General features: G+C 43.7%; 1 long non-coding RNA gene across 1 annotated transcript; it reads right to left on the bottom strand.

Moving 5' to 3' along the window:
* Positions 1-599: 599 nt before the first annotated feature.
* Positions 600-13777, bottom strand: LOC140729997 (uncharacterized). Its single transcript, XR_012099466.1, has 2 exons — positions 13578-13777; positions 600-766 (listed from the first exon to the last, which is right to left on the bottom strand). It is a non-coding gene; the product is annotated as an uncharacterized lncRNA (long non-coding RNA).
* Between the last annotated feature and the right edge of the window lie 2206 nt (positions 13778-15983).

The raw sequence follows: 15983 nt of genomic DNA, 5'->3' as shown, positions 1-15983 counted from the left end.
CCTGATATAGCTGCTCAAAGCCAATATTACAGCTTTCATTACAGCGCAAAATATTTCCATTAACAATTTCAAACCTGCAGTGGAATTTGAGAGACAGACTTCTGAAAGTTAGCTTTAAATAGTATAATGGACTTCCAGGGCATCACAGCAGTTAATAAAACTATCCTGCTTGCCTTGTTACAGCTTGTTAATGGATTTTCCTTTTCACACATTGTTACTGGGTCCCAAGGTGCTCATTGTGGCTATATATAGAAGAGATGCATTCTGCATATTTTGCACGGTGATGAGACTGTGCTTGGGTTACATGTGATGTAAGGGCTGATGCGTGCTGATAAACAATGAAAAGTGGTAGGATTTGATGGACCCCCTAAAAACACACCATCTCTCTCCCATCTCCTTTTCCCTTAACTTTGCAATGGACTTATATGATTCTGTACTGTGGTTGCCGTGGAGAACATACAATGGTGCTAGAAAGTTTGTGAACTCTGTAGAATTTTCACTATTTTTGCATAAATATGACCTAAAATATGATCAGATCTTCACACAAGTCCTAAAACTAGATAAAGAGAATCCCATTAAATAAATAACACAAAAAAACATTATACTTGTTCATTTATTTATTGAGAAAAAATGATTCAATATTACATGCATTTGTTGGAATAGGATGTGAACTTCCAGGGTAATGCCTTCTACAAAAGTTATTTGGAGCCAGGTGTTCAAACCAATGAGATGAGATTGGAGCTGTGGGTTGTAGAGATGCCATGCCCTATATATAAAAAAAAGACACACAAAGTCAAGTTACTGACAAAGCCTGCTCTTCTCAAGAAAGATCTGTTTATGTGCACCATGCCTCGATTAAAACAACTTTCAGAGGACATTAGAATTAGAATTGTGGAGATGCATGAAGCTGGAAAAAGCTACAAAAGCATTTACAAATGGAGGAAACTAGGTACTGTTGCTGCTCACCGTGGGAGTGGGCTTCCTGCAAAGATCACACCAAGAGCATAATGTGCAATGCTGAAGAGGGGAAAAAGACCCCAAGGGTAATAGCAAAAGACCTGTAGAAATCTCTAGAACTTACTAAAGGCTCTGTTCATGTTTCCACTATAAGAAAAACACTGAACAGGAATGGTGTTCATGGAAGTACACCACTATTCTCCAAAAAAAATACTTGGGCACATCTCAAGTTTGCAAAAGACCATCTGGATTTTCTACGTCTCTTCTGGGACATTGTTCTGCAGACAGATGAGATGTAAGTTAAACTTTTTGGCAGAAGTATACATTGCTATGTTTGGAGGAAAAAGGGCACTGCACACCAGCGCTAAAACCTCATACCAACTGTGAAGCATGGTGGAAGGAGGATTATGGTTTGGGGCTTCTCTGCTACCTCAGGGCCAACACAGCTTGCAGTTGTTGAAGGAATAATGAATTCAAAATTGTATCAAGACATTTTACAGGAGAATGTCAGGGTAGCAGTCTGTTACCTGAAGCTAAATAGAAGTTGAACAATGCAACAAGACAATAATCTGAAAGACAAGAGTAAATCAACAAAAAAGAAGAAGATTCATGTTTTGGAATGGCCAAGTCAAAGTCCTGACCTTAATCCTACAGAAATGTTGTAGAAGGACCTGAAGCAAGCACTTCATGAAAGGAAGCCCACCAACATCCCAGAGATGAAACAGTTTAGTAAGGAGGAATGGCCTAAACTTCCTGCAAGCTGATGTGCAGGACGGATTAACAGTAACCAGAAATGTTTGGTTGAAGTTATTGCTGTACATAGTGGTCACATTAGTTATTGAAAGCAAAAGTTTCCAATAAATATGTGTAATATTGGATCATTTTTCTCAATAAATAAATGATCATGTATAATGTTTTTGTGCTATTTATTTAATTAGATTCTCTATCTAGTTTTTGGACTTGCATGAACATCTGATCATATTTTAGGTCATATTTATGCAGAAATGGAGAAACTTTTACAGGGTTCACAAACTTTCTAGTACCACTGTATTTCCAGGCTGTTACCTATTTCCACAGATCCTAGAGTCAAAGGTGTGGCACCTGTGATCGCTCTAGTTAGCTGTCATCATGAATTGTGGACCTGTTTTGACACAGTGGAATGGAAACCCTAATCTTGCATTAAAGTGAATCATCTCCAGTTTTTACTACTTCAGCTTTCCTCTAATTGAATATTAGCAGAGAACCCAATTGGTGCAATGAATAAAGGTAAGTTTCAGTTTCTAGGCAGTCAAAGCTTCGATGTTCTTATTGGAAAGATACACCTCCTTTCCTTCATAATATAAGGAAACTTTGCCAGAATCTCTTAAGATTACATTTTTACCTTTAAAAGCTTGAACAAAACTTGAGTTTTGTTATCACTGAAACAAGCATCCTGACGTCAGACTGTTTTACCCACCACAACCTCTATTATAGTCGCCAAATATATGATATAAAATCCATTCAATCTGACAGTTAAATGCCAGTTGAAATTGAAAATTGGTGAGTTTCATATGAGAAGTGATTTTTAACTAAACCATTTGGTATAAATTTGCTGGGAGGTGTCGGAAATAGACCAGGTGAATTTGAGGGTGGGGTAAAAGTTGGAGGCGAAGTTAATGAATTCGACGAGCTCAGCACGTGTGCAGGAAGCAGGGCTGATGCATTCGTTGATATAATGTAAGAAAAGAGGAGGACAGATACTGGTGTAGGCTTGGAACATAGATTGCTCTACATGGCTGACAAAAAGGCAGGCATAGCTAGGACCAATGTGGGTGCCCATGGCTACACCTTTAGTTTAGGTGAGGCATCACTTCACCTGCGAGTCAACTGGGATGATATACTCAGATTCAGATTCAGTTTATTATCATTTATAAACCACAAATACAATGCAGTTAAAAAATGAGACAACGTTGTCCGGAATGATATCACGAAAAAGCACAAAACAGACCACACAAGAAAAACCACATAACGTTTGGTAATCCCCAATCCAGAGTCCGGAGAGGTTGCTATCAGTATATGCTATACTGTTATACTGCTATACTGTATCCGATGCTCCCAATGTGGCCATTTATACATTGGGGAGACCTGCCGCAGACTGGGAGACCGTTTCGCCGAACACCGGCGCTCAGTCCTCCAGCAGTGGCGGGATCTCCCTGTGGCCACACACTTCAATTCCACAGACCACTCCCACTCCGATATGTCTGTCCATGGCCTGCTCTACCATCAAGATGAGGCCACACGCAGGTTGATGGAGAAACACCTTACCTCCCGCCTAGGTAGCCTCCTACCTGCCGGCATGAACATTCAACTCACAGATCTCCGTTGATACCACTGCCCCCCCTCCCTTACCCCATCCCTATCTATAATTTTAGTCTGGTTCTCTTTCTCTCTCCTTTTCCCCCCTCACTATAGTCTCCCCCCAGCCCTACCTTTCTTTCTCTTTTGTTTCCCATGGTTCTCCACCTTCCCCCTAGCCCATTTCCCTCCAGCCTATCACTTCCCAGCTCTCTACTTCATCCCTTCCCCCACTTCTTATTCCCCCTCGACCATCCCATGTTACTTCACTCCTGATGAAGGGTTTCGGCCCAAAAAATCGTCACTACCTCCACCCATAGATGCTGTCAGGCCTGCTGAGTTCTGCCAGCATTTTGTGTTTTTATTTATTTCCAGCATCTGCAGTTTCACTCGAGTTCCAAATTCCAACCTCCTTTCTAATGAAATGTTTCTGAACCAGAGTCATGGAGGGATGCAGCACAGAAACAGGCCTTTCTGTTGGACTGAGTCCATGCTAAGTATCAAATGCAATGCACACAAAATGCTGGAGGACCTCAGCAGGTCATACAGCTTTTATGGAAAAGAGTTAACAGTCGATGTTTTGAGCTGAGGCCCTTCTTTGGGACGTGAGTTCCTCCAGCATTTTGTGTGTATTGCTTTGGATTTGCAGCATCTACAGATTTTCTCATGTTTCTAAATACCAAATACGCAGTTTGTTTTTCACAAATCCTACTCTAATCTGTTTTATTCTCAACACATTCCTCTCTTTTACTCCCCCAACTGCCACTAGTGTGTGTGGCAGTTCATAGTGTCAATTTACCTAAGAACCTGCATGCTCAGTCTCCTGGATCTACCATTTATTCTACAACTTCCAGTGATCTGCTTTCTCTTTTTGCATCAAATTAGTAATTCTGCTGTAGATTACACATTAATATTATTAGTTATTTATAATCTTTCCGCTATCACTGCTTGATCTTTTAAGCAATTTGCACAGGTCTGACCTGCATTCTACAGCCTTTACACCTTTGTTTTCTCATTTTCTGACTTCTGTCCACCTATCAACCAGATGTCTTCATCAAGATCTTACCACCTTTTTGTCCTTACCTCAAATTTCTGAAACTTAAAACTAACTTTTATTTCTGTCTTTTGCAGTTTGATGAGGGATCCTTGATCTGACACACTGACCTGGTAGCTTTTTCTCTGACTAACCTGTTGAATGTCTAGAGTTTATTCCATTGTAACCTGTTCATTTGAATCCGAGGCAGATGGATGGTTTCCTTTTAAAAAAAATAGCATACCAGGTCTGATGGCATCATAGGACCCAGATATCATTTTATTCTGATCTGAGTGGGGAAGCTGCTCCACTGTTACAGATAGCTGAGGTTGTGGGGGGAGGAGAGGTGAAATAGCCCCTGTATCCAATTGTCACATACAGTAAGACTTACTTTCCTCATGCTTAATTCTTGGCAGTGGAAACTTATTTTTGTGTTAACTTCTGTTCCTTCCCCACACCCCACTGTAGATTACATCACCAAAATGACACTCTGAAAATACTTCAGCAAAGAAACTCCATCTTCCCATGAGTGAAAACACTTTAAAAGCATGTAATTGGCTGTAAAGCATTTTGTTTATTGGAGCTCATCAGAAGTATTATATAGGTAGATCTTTTTATAATGACTGTATTTTTCAATTGCCTAAGCAAGTATTTCATTGCTGAGTACAATGATTGATGGTATCATCTTTGCACTCTGAACTCATCTATTTCTTTCATCCTTCATTATATTGTATGTTTTTAACAATAATCAGAATCAGGTCTATTAGCATTGGCATGTGACGTGAAATTTGTTAACTTAACAGCAGTTCAATGCAATACATAATCTAGCAGAGAGAAAAAAAAACAATAATTAACAAGTAAATCAATTATGTATATTAAATGGATTTTTTAAATGTGCAAAAACAGAAATACTGTATATTAAAAAAAGTGAGGTAGTGTCCACAGCTTCAATGTCCATTTAGGAATCGGATGGCAGAGGGGAAGCTGTTCCTGAATTGTTGAGTGTGTGCCTTCAGGCTTCTGTACCTCCTTACCTGATGGTAACAGTGAGAAAAGGGCATGCCCTGGGTGCTGGAGGTCCTTAATAATGGGCGCTGCCTTTCTGAGACACCGCTCCCTAAAGATATTCTGGGTACTTTGTAGGCTAGTACCCAAGATGGAATTGACTTCATTTACAACTTCTTTTTCAGTCCTGTGCAGTCGCCCCTCCATACCAAACAGTGATGCAGCCTGACAGAATGCTCTCTACCGTACAAATGTAGAAGTTTTCGAATGTATTTGTTGACATGCTAAATCTCTTCAGGCTCCTAATAAAGTTTAGCCACTGTTTTACCTTCTTTATGGTAAAACATTATGTTGGGACCAAGTTAGATCCTCAGAGATCTTGACACTCAGGAACTTGCAGTTGCTCACTCTTTCCAATTCTGATCCCTCTATGAGGATTGGTATGTGTTCCTTTGTCTTACCCTTCCTGAAGTCCACAATCAGCTGTTTCGTCTTACTGACGTTGAGTGCCAGGTTGTTGCTGCAGCACCATTCCACTTGTTGGCATATTTCACTTTTGTACGCCCTCTCGTCACCACCTGAGATTCAACCAACTATGGTTGTATCGTCAGCAAATTTGTAGATGGTGTTTGAGCAACCATATAATTTTGTTAGCTGAGTTATTTTCTGACTATACTATCAATGCCTCTCCAGAAAACAAAATCCCATGTATTTGGAATATAAAATTTTTCTTCTTTAAATGTAGATTAGGTCTTTAAATGCAAATTTTAATACAAAAATGCATCCCTTCCAAATTATGATTTATATATTTTTGTTGGTGACCTTAACACTCACTACAGTTAGTGTTTTATTTGTATATTAATAAATTTGTCACTGTCAAAAAATTGTGAAGTTTCTTCAACACAGTTACAGCATCTGTCACCACTGGTCCTTAACCATTTGCATTCCAGCAGTATCTGCATGGGGAGTTTTGTGCTCATGTAGTACCTCAGGTGAGGTTGTAAATAAATAACCAGGGTGATGTATTATGAAAGTTTATAAAAAGTGTGGTGAACTACATATACCTGTCTGGACACGCCCCCTGCTGACTGCTCCTGTGGCTCCTCCCACAGACCCCGGTATAAAGGCGATTGAGGCCTGAGCCCGACCCTCAGTCTCCAGGATGTAGTATGGTGGTCACTCACTGCTTGTTCTTTCTTCCAGTCAATAAAAGCCGATATCTTGCCTTCATGTCTCATAGAGAGTTATTGATGGTGCATCAATTTTATTGACTGGAAGTTTTAAAACATGGAAAGTATTTTATGTCCGGAAAAATTGGATTTGGACCCCCAAGCCCCTGAAGCAGCTCTTGCCTTTGAACTCTGGCTTGCATGCTTCCAATCATACTTGGAGGAGGTTAGTGCAACTGAACCCGCTGTTATGCACCGAATTCTCCTCTCGAGGGTCACCTCGAAAGTTTACTCACTTATCAGGAACCTGCCGACCTACCAAGGGGCACTGGACGCCCTCAAAAGCCAGTACCTGCGGCCGGTGAATACCGTCTACGAAGGACGTTGCTTAGCTACGCGACGACAGCCGCCTGGAGAGTCGAGCGCTGAGTTTCTCTGAGCCCTACAGACACTCGTGCGAACTTGTGACTGCAAAACTCTCATGGCGGAACAGCATGCAGAGCTCCTGGTACGAGACGCCTTTGTTACAGGGATCAGGTCAGTGTACGTGCGCCAGCTGCTGGAAAATGCCGATCTTACCTTACGCCCGGCAATCGAGATGGCTGACAAGCTGGAGGCTGCTCTGCACAATGCTGACGCTGTCCAGCCGCGCAATCCCCCGCCGGTTCTGTGGACACATCAGACCCCGCCGCAGCTGGTTCCCGCGAGCGAATTCGCCAATGCCGCTGCCAGTCGCGATTCCACGAACTCCCCGAACCCGACCACATCTGCTGCCAGTTGCAAGCACGCGCAGTGTTACTTCTGCGGACTCGAAAAGCACCCCCGAAAATGCTGCCTGGCCCGAGAAATGACCTGTTCCAGCTGTGGGAAGAAGGGCCATTTCGCCAAGGTCTGTAAGTCTAAACCATGAGCGGGGTCGGGCAGCGCTGCATGTGAGGCATGGGGGCCGCCATCTTGCTTGCCCACCTCGTGCGAGGCATGGGGGCCGCCATCTTGCATGCCAGGATGGGGGCGGACATCTTTGTCGGTGCCAACATGCCCCGCCCCCTACCCACCGGTGCTTACCGGGCACCAAGACGGCAGTTCAACTCTGGCCTCCGTAACCCTCGACCAAAGCGCCCCACACCAGCTTGCAAGGTCAATGATGGACATCCTGGTGGAGGGGCACAGGACTAGCTGCCTGTTTGACACGGGCAGCACTGAGAGTTTTATTGACCCGGACACAGTGCAACGCTGTGGACTCGTGACACGGCCGGTAAGTCAGAGGGTCACCTTGGCTTCTGGGTCATATTCCACAGACATCCGGGTGGGTTGTGTAGCGACATTGGTGGTGCAGGGCACAGAATATCGGAACTTTGAGCTACTGGTCATGCCTCAACTGTGCGCGCCTGTGCTATTGGGGCTGGACTTCCAGAGCCACCTCGAAAGTGTGACTATGGCATATGACGGGCCCCTCCCACCACTCACTGTCAGAAATCCTCAGTTTAGTGGGACTTCGCCATATACCCCGCTACTGACCACACACACACACCGACCCGCACATCCCACCCAGCACCATGCCGACAGCTGTGCTACTGACACCACTTGCAGCCTCTCCACCCTCAAGGTCCCTCCCCCATTGCTGTTCGCCAACCTGACCCCCGACTGTAAACCTGTGGCAACTAAAAGCAGGAGGTACAGCGCGGGGGACAGGGCCTTCATTCAGTCAGAGGTGCAGCGGCTGCTCAGGGAGGGGATCATTGAGCCAAGCACAAGCCCTTGGAGGGTCCAGGTGGTTGTTGTTCGTACCGGGCAGAAAAATAGGATGGTCGTGGACTATAGTCAAACCATCAATAGGTTCACGCAGCTTGACGCGTACCCCCTACCCCGCATCGCGGATATGGTCAACCAGATAGCTCAGTACAAGGTGTACTCGACCATAGATCTGAAATCCGCTTACCATCAGCTCCCCATCCGCCCAGAGGACCACCCCTACACCGCCTTTGAGGCGGCTGGCAGGCTCTATCACTTCCTGCACGTCCCCTTCGGTGTCACAAATGGTGTCTCTGTCTTCCAGAGGGAAATGGACCGGATGGTGGACCAATGCCAACTGAAGGCCACATTTCCCTATCTGGATAACATCACCATCTGTGGTCACGACTGGCCGGATCACAACGCCAACCTCCAACGATTTTTCCAAGTGGCCAAAGCCCTGAACCTTACTTATAATAGGGACAAGTGTGTGTTCGGAACCACCCGACTCGCTATCCTTGGGTATGTCGTGGAAAACGGGGTCATTGGCCCTGATCCCGACCGTATGTGCCCCCTGTTAGAACTCCCTCTTCCCACCACCCTCAAAGCCCTCAGACGGTGCCTGGGCTTCTTTTCCTATTACGCCCAATGGGTCCCCCATTACGCAGACAAGGCCCCCCCCCTGGTCAAGTCTACCACTTTTCCCCTCTCAGCCGAGGCCTGTGCGGCCTTCAGCTGCATTAAAGGGGACATTGCCAAAGCAACGATGTATGCGGTGGACGAGACCATTCCCTTCCAAGTAGAGAGTGACGTCTCCGACTTTGTGCTGGCTGCTACCCTCAATCAGGCAGGCAGGCCAGTAGCATTCTTCTCCCGTACCCTTCAAGGCCCTGAAATTCGGCACTCCGTGGTGGAGAAAGAAGCCCAGGCCATAGTGGAAGCTATTAGGCACTGGAGGCATTATCTCGCCGGCAAAAGGTTCACCTTGCTGACCGACCAGCACTCGGTTGCGTTCATGTTCAGCAACCAACAGCGGGGCAAAATCAAAAATGATAAAATTTTGCAGTGGAGAATAGAACTCTCCACCTACAACTATGATATCCTGTACTGGCCTGGAAGGCTCAATGAGCCCCCTGATGCCCTATCCTGGGGAGCGTGTGCCAGCGCACAGCTCGACCAGCTATACGCCCTCCATGCACATCTTTGCCACTCAGGGGTCACCCAATTTTACCATTTTGTGAAAGCCCGGAACTTGCCATACTCCCTTGAGGACATCAAGATGATGACCAGGGACTGCCAAGTCTGCGCTGAGTGCAAACCGCACTTCTACCGTCCTGAAAAGGCGCAACTTATCAAGGTCACACTTTTAGCCCTTAAGTCAAAAGGGTTGCCGGTCTCTCTATGGCAGGAGGTCCTCTCTGAGGCACTCCATTCTATTTGCTCCCTGTTATGTACGTCCTCCAATACCACCCCTCACGAGCGCCTATTCTCTTTTCCCAGGAAGTCTGCCACTGGGACCACCCTACCAGCTTGGCTGACGTCCCCAGGGCCAGTGCTGCTCCGGAAACATGTGAGGAGCAATAAATACTCCCCGCTGGTTGAGAGGGTTCACCTTCTACATGCGAACCCCCAGTATGCTTACGTGGTCTTACCTGATGGGCGGGAGGACACGGTCTCCGTCCGCAACCTGGCGCCCGCAGGAGCAACAGACCACTACCCTGAACACTCCACGGTAACTATGAACCCTGTACCCGAGGTGACACCGCGCACACCGAGCCCTATACAGACTCCTCACGACACTCCTATACCGGGCGTCTCGTACACGCATATACCAGGCGCCTCGCACACGCATGAGGGATCACTGATGCCTAGTGGGCTGACACCTCCAGTCAGGCCGGAACCAGCACAACCACCGTCTCTGGTGCAATCACCACCGGCACCTGTGCAATCACCACTGACACCTGTGCAATCACCACCACCGGCACCTGTGCAATCACCACCACCGGCACCTGTGCAATCACCACCGGCACCTGTGCAATCACCACCACCGGCACCTGTGCAATCACCACCGACACCTGTGCAATCACCACCACCGGCTCCCTGTGCAATCACAGCCGGTGCTACGTAGATCGCAGCGACAGATCCAAACACCTGATAGACTTAACCTGTAAATATACTTGTCAGAAACTTCGCCCCATGGGGACTCTCTTTTAAAACAAAGGGGGGGGGGGTGAATGTGGTGAACTACATATACCGGTCTGAACACGCCCCCTGCTGACTGCTCCTGTGGCCGCCTCCCACTGACCGTGGCTCCTCCCACAGACCCCGGTATAAAGGCGATTGAGGCCTGAGCCCGGCCCTCAGTCTCCAGGATGTAGTATGGTAGTCAACTACTGCTTGTTCTTTCTTCCAGTCAATAAAAGCCGATATCTCGTCTTCACGTCTCAGAGAGAGTTATTGATGGTGCATCAAAAAGACAACTTTTTTTCTTGTCAGTAACCACCTCTGTATTTTACTAAGAATGTTTCCTCATGTGATATTCCATTGTGGTGGATTGCAGTCATAGTTATGGTGACCAAATGTTTGGTCAAGAAAAAATTATTCTGTACAAACACATAAAATTCCTTTTGCATAGAATTATACAGCTTAGGAGTAAAAGTAGACCCCTTACCCCTCAAGTTGTTTCCATCATTTGATGAATTTATGACTGATTCCCATATCATTCTCTTAATCTCATCTACAACCAACAAACTTCCTCCTCTTTGATGCTTATCAAAAATACTTCTGCTTTTAAATGTTCAGTGACTTTGCTTCCATCTCTAATTGAGAAGGAAAGCTCCAAGAACACTCTGAGCGAGGTTATATCGCAAACAAGATTTTAAAAAGGTTATATATGTTGCTAAATGATATTCTCAGAAAATTCATTGGCAGAATTTCTTTTGAAGAGTGCAGGGCATGATATTTCTTAATTTCCTAAATTTAGTGACTGCTACCTACATCCATTCACACCAGAGCCTCTCTGTTCAGAAAGCAGCTGTTACATTGGATTCTTGGAACAGATTGTTTAAATTTGCAATGATTTCTAGTATTTTATGAAAAGAAAGACATTAGAAAAGTAGCTGCATCAACAGATTCAATTTATCTCTGGGGAGTTACTGGGGCTGAAATTTTCTTAGAAACCAGCCTAGTCTTTTCTACTCTCTGACATTTATTTACATTTATTTAAAACAGAGCAGCAGAATTGCCTACTATTTCATCATGGCTGATCCAATTTTCCTCTCAGCCCCCAATCTCCTGCCTTCTCCATATATCCCTTCATGTCCTGACCAATCAAGAATCTGTCAACCTCTGTCTTCAATATACATAAAGACTTGGCCTCCACAGCTGCCAGTGGCAAAGGATTTCACAGATTCTCCACTCTCTGGCTAAAGAAATTCCTCCTCATCTCCATTCTAAAAGGATGCCCCTCTATTCTGAGTCTGTGTCCTCTGGTCTTAGATAATCCCACCATAGGAAACATCATCTCCACATCCACTCTATTAAGGCCTTTCACCATTCAATAGGTTTCAATGAGGTCACCCCTCATTCTTCTGAATTCTAGTGAATACAGGCTGAAACACTCTTCATATGACAAGCCATTCAATCCTGGAATAATTTCCATGAATCTCCTTTGAGCCCTCTCCAGTTTAAGCACATCTTTTTTTAAAATAAGGGGCCCAAACCTGCTCACAATACTCCAAGTGAGGCCTCACCAGTGCTTCATGAAGTCTCAACATTACATCTTTGCTTTTGTATTCTAGTCCTCCTTAAACAAACGCTACATTGCATTTGCCTTCCTCACTGCAGGCTCAACCTGCAAATTAACCTTTAGGGAATCCTGCACAAGGACTCCCAAGTCTCTTTGCACCTCAGTTTTTTGTATTTTCTCTCCATTTAGAAAATATCAACCCTTTCATTTCTTCTACCAAAGTGTATAACCATACACTTCCTGACACTTTATTCCTTCTGCCATTTCTTTGCCCATTCTCCTAATCTAAGACCTTCTATAGCTTCTCTACTTTTTCCTCAAGAATACTTGCCCCTTCACTTATCTTCATATCTTCTGCAAACATTTCAACAAAGCCGTCAATTCCATCATCCAAATCATTGACATATAATAACAATTGGTACCAACACTGACCCCTGTGGAACACCACTAGTCACCGGGAGCCAGCCAGAAAAGGTTCCCTTTATTCCAGTCTTTGTCTCCTGCCAATCTGTTACTGATTTATCCATGCTAGAATCTTTCCTGTAATGTCACGGGTTCATAGCTTATTGCGCAGCCTCATCTGTGGTGTCTTGCCAAAGGCCTTCGGAAAGTCCACGAACACAACATCAACCGATTCTCCTTTCTTCTTTGGTGTGGTATACTGCATCCAGTGCTCCCGGTGCAGCCTTTTATATATTGGTGAAACCCGATGCAGACTTGGAGACCGTTTTGCTGAACACCTACACTCTGTCGGCCAGATAAAGCAGGATCTCCCAGTGGCCACACATTTTAATTCTACGTCCCATTCACATTCTGATATGTCTATTCATGGCCACCTCTACTGTCAAGATGAAGCTACACTCAGGTTGGAGGAATAACATCATATATACCGGCTGGGTAGCCTCCAACCTGATGGCATGAACATTGACTTCTCTAACTTCCGTTAATGTCCCTCCTCCCCTTCTTACCCCATTCCTTATTTATCTATCTATCTACCCTCCCCTCCTTTTATTCTCTCTCTGCCCCTCTCACAATCACTCTTTGACTGTTCTCCATCTCCCTCTGGTGCTCCCCTCCCCCTTTCTTTCTCCCTAGGTGTCTCGTCCCATGATCCTTTCCCTTCTCCAGCTCTGTATCCCTTTTGCCAATCACCTTTCCAGCTCTTAGCTTCACCCCTTCCCCTCCTGTCTTCTCCTATCAGTTTGGATTTTCCCCTCCCCCTCCTACTTCCAAATTTCTTACTATCTTTTCTTTCAGTTAGTCCTAACGAAGGGTCTCAGCCCGAAACTGTGCTTCTTCCTATAGATGCTGCCCGACCTGCTGTGTTCCATCAACATTTTGCGTGTGTTGCTTGAATTTCCAGCATCTGCAGATTTCCTCATGTTTGTGTCTCCTTTGTCTATCCTGCTTGTTACTTCGCAAAAAGAATTCCAACAGTTTTGTCAGGCAAGATTTTGCCTTCAGGAAACCATGCTGAATACGGTCTATTTTATCATGTGCCCCCGAGTACCCTGAGACCTCATTCTTAATAGTATCTTGACAAACTTTTGGTATCTTCTTTAATATTATTGGCTAGCTTACTTTCATATTCCTTTATTACCTTCTTAATGATTTTTTAGTTGGCTTTTGTTGGTACTTGAATGCTTCCGAATTGCTTCCAGAAATTCCAGCCATTGCTGCACTGCCATCATCCCTGCCAGTGTTCTTTTCCAACTGTCTCCCATTTAAAGCTGGTGTGAGAATTACGATCAGAGCAAGGGACTGGGAAGCAGAAATTGACGTTGATGACATTACCTTTTGGATTTCTATTGGGAAGAGGAGTGGTGTGCATTAAAATTTATAGCCCAACGTTTGTACGATATGTGTTTTTTTTTCTCTATCTCTGCACATTGGCCTTTGGTCTTTTTTAAAATTGCATTCTTTCAGATTCCTTACTTTGTGGCTGCTTGTAAGCAATCAAATATCAAAGGTTGTATAATTTATACACACTTTGATAATAAATGTACTTTGAGTCCTTTGAATCCAATGTGAGAAATGAGACAGCTAGAAACTCAATCAACCTCAATCACAGAAATTCAATACCTTCAAATATCAAATTAGGAAAGCGAGAGAAAGAAAACTACAGAAATGTCTGATTTACTATATCAATCCTCCAATATAAGATGCATATCATTTGCATTAAAACTTATTGACTCATTACACTAATCTAATAAAACATTCTGCTAAACAAAACTTTCAAGTTTTTGCTAAATTTTTGTTATGAATTTTAACCGATATAAAGATCTGAAGAATCACATTTAGTATATTCATTCACTCTGGGCACATGAGAATTTTCACTATATTAAGTGCTAACATATCATCAGTGGAAAAGAACCAATCACTAACATAAGGATTTAAATTACTCTCAGAGGTATTTGCCACAAACACATTAGCACATTTGTATGAAATTTCTCTGCAGCTATTTCAATGCATTGTTAACGCAATTTAATTAAATATATTAAGATGGTTACTGAGGTAATTTTATATAAATGCTTAAAATAATGTTAACACTTCAACCTATCTTTTCTTGAAAATTTGAAGACCAATTATAGCAAACTTAAGTTTACTCATATATTGAATATAATTGTTATAAGTATTAGTAGAGGCTTAACATAGCTCAGACTATGGCATTTTCACATCACTACAAAATGTAGAAAACATTATTGTAGTCTGTAAAGGCAGGGTCGAGCTAATTTTGCCTGCAGTGTTGAGGCTGTGAGACTGGTCCCGCTTCTATACGCTTCATGCTTGCAAGCTTCACGGCGATATGCCCTGCTCCTCGATGAACTGAGATGAGGCTTCTGGGCCTACTCTGGCTGCTCCAGGGATTAGGATCTACGGACTCATTTTGGTTCAGAATACTGATGCTTGCTTCTTTTGTTTACATGATTTGTGTTTTTTGCTTTCTGTGTATTGTGTTTTGGTCTTTCTCTTGTTCTTTCGGGTTTCTTGCTTTATGGCTGCCTGTAAGCAGTCAAATCTCAAGGTTGTATAATTTATCGGTATTTTGATCATAAATGTACTTTGGAGCCTTTGAATTCATGAATCAAATTTGGGAGATTATACTCATGAATTTCTGACTTCTTTGCCATTGTATTAAAATATTTAGTTATTATCTATTTAAGATGCTTCCATTTGCACAACCCAATCTATGCTTATTTCTAAAACAATGATATAACACTCATAAAAAAAAATATATATATATATATAATACGTATATATACTGTAGCTAAGGTGCCCAAGACATTTTCACTGTAGTGTATTTGTCAACGTGGAGCGGAAAATGAGTTTATAAACCTGGTGGGAGCAAAAGATGTTAACAAATGGCAAGGGTGGAACATTGGGGGAGGGTTGGCAGGGGTGGGGGCTGGTGTGGGTGAATACACATCCAGCCCTGGGATACCAGGCAAGCTTATCTAATTCCAAACAATTGGTTTATTGATCATTACAGAATGTCTCTCTAGTGCCTCCCACTCCCGTACCTCTCCCTTCCTCTTTTCCCAACCATGATTCCCTCTCCCTGCCCCCTTCCCACTCTCGGTCCGCTATGGAGACCCATATTAGAATCAGCTTTATCATCACTCATATATGTCATGAATTTTTTTGTAGCAGCAGGGCAATACATAAAATTACTACCCTTGCTATGTATATGTGCCTAAGACTTTTGCACAGTTCTGTGTATTTTCATTATCACCATTTCTTCTGGTTGATTTTTTAAATGTAGTCTTTGTTTCTGAATACTGTGGATTATCTATTGTTCTCTTAGTAGCAACAGCCTATGCTTTCATATATATTTCAGTAAAACTAAAATGATGCTTCCAGGAAATTTACAAGGAATTTCTGTTGTTTTCGACTTTCTGAGACGTGGGCATCGTGTTTGGCTATTCCACCACTTATTTCTAACCAGCACCAATAAAGCAGGTTGCCCGAGCTGCACTTCCAAACAAGAAGGACTGAGCTGCTCTGG

Source organism: Hemitrygon akajei, chromosome 7 (assembly GCF_048418815.1).
Source record: "Hemitrygon akajei chromosome 7, sHemAka1.3, whole genome shotgun sequence".
Taxonomy (NCBI): domain Eukaryota; kingdom Metazoa; phylum Chordata; class Chondrichthyes; order Myliobatiformes; family Dasyatidae; genus Hemitrygon; species Hemitrygon akajei.
The sequence above is the reverse complement of the archived record's forward strand: the minus strand, read 5'-3'. Positions and strand labels throughout refer to the sequence as shown.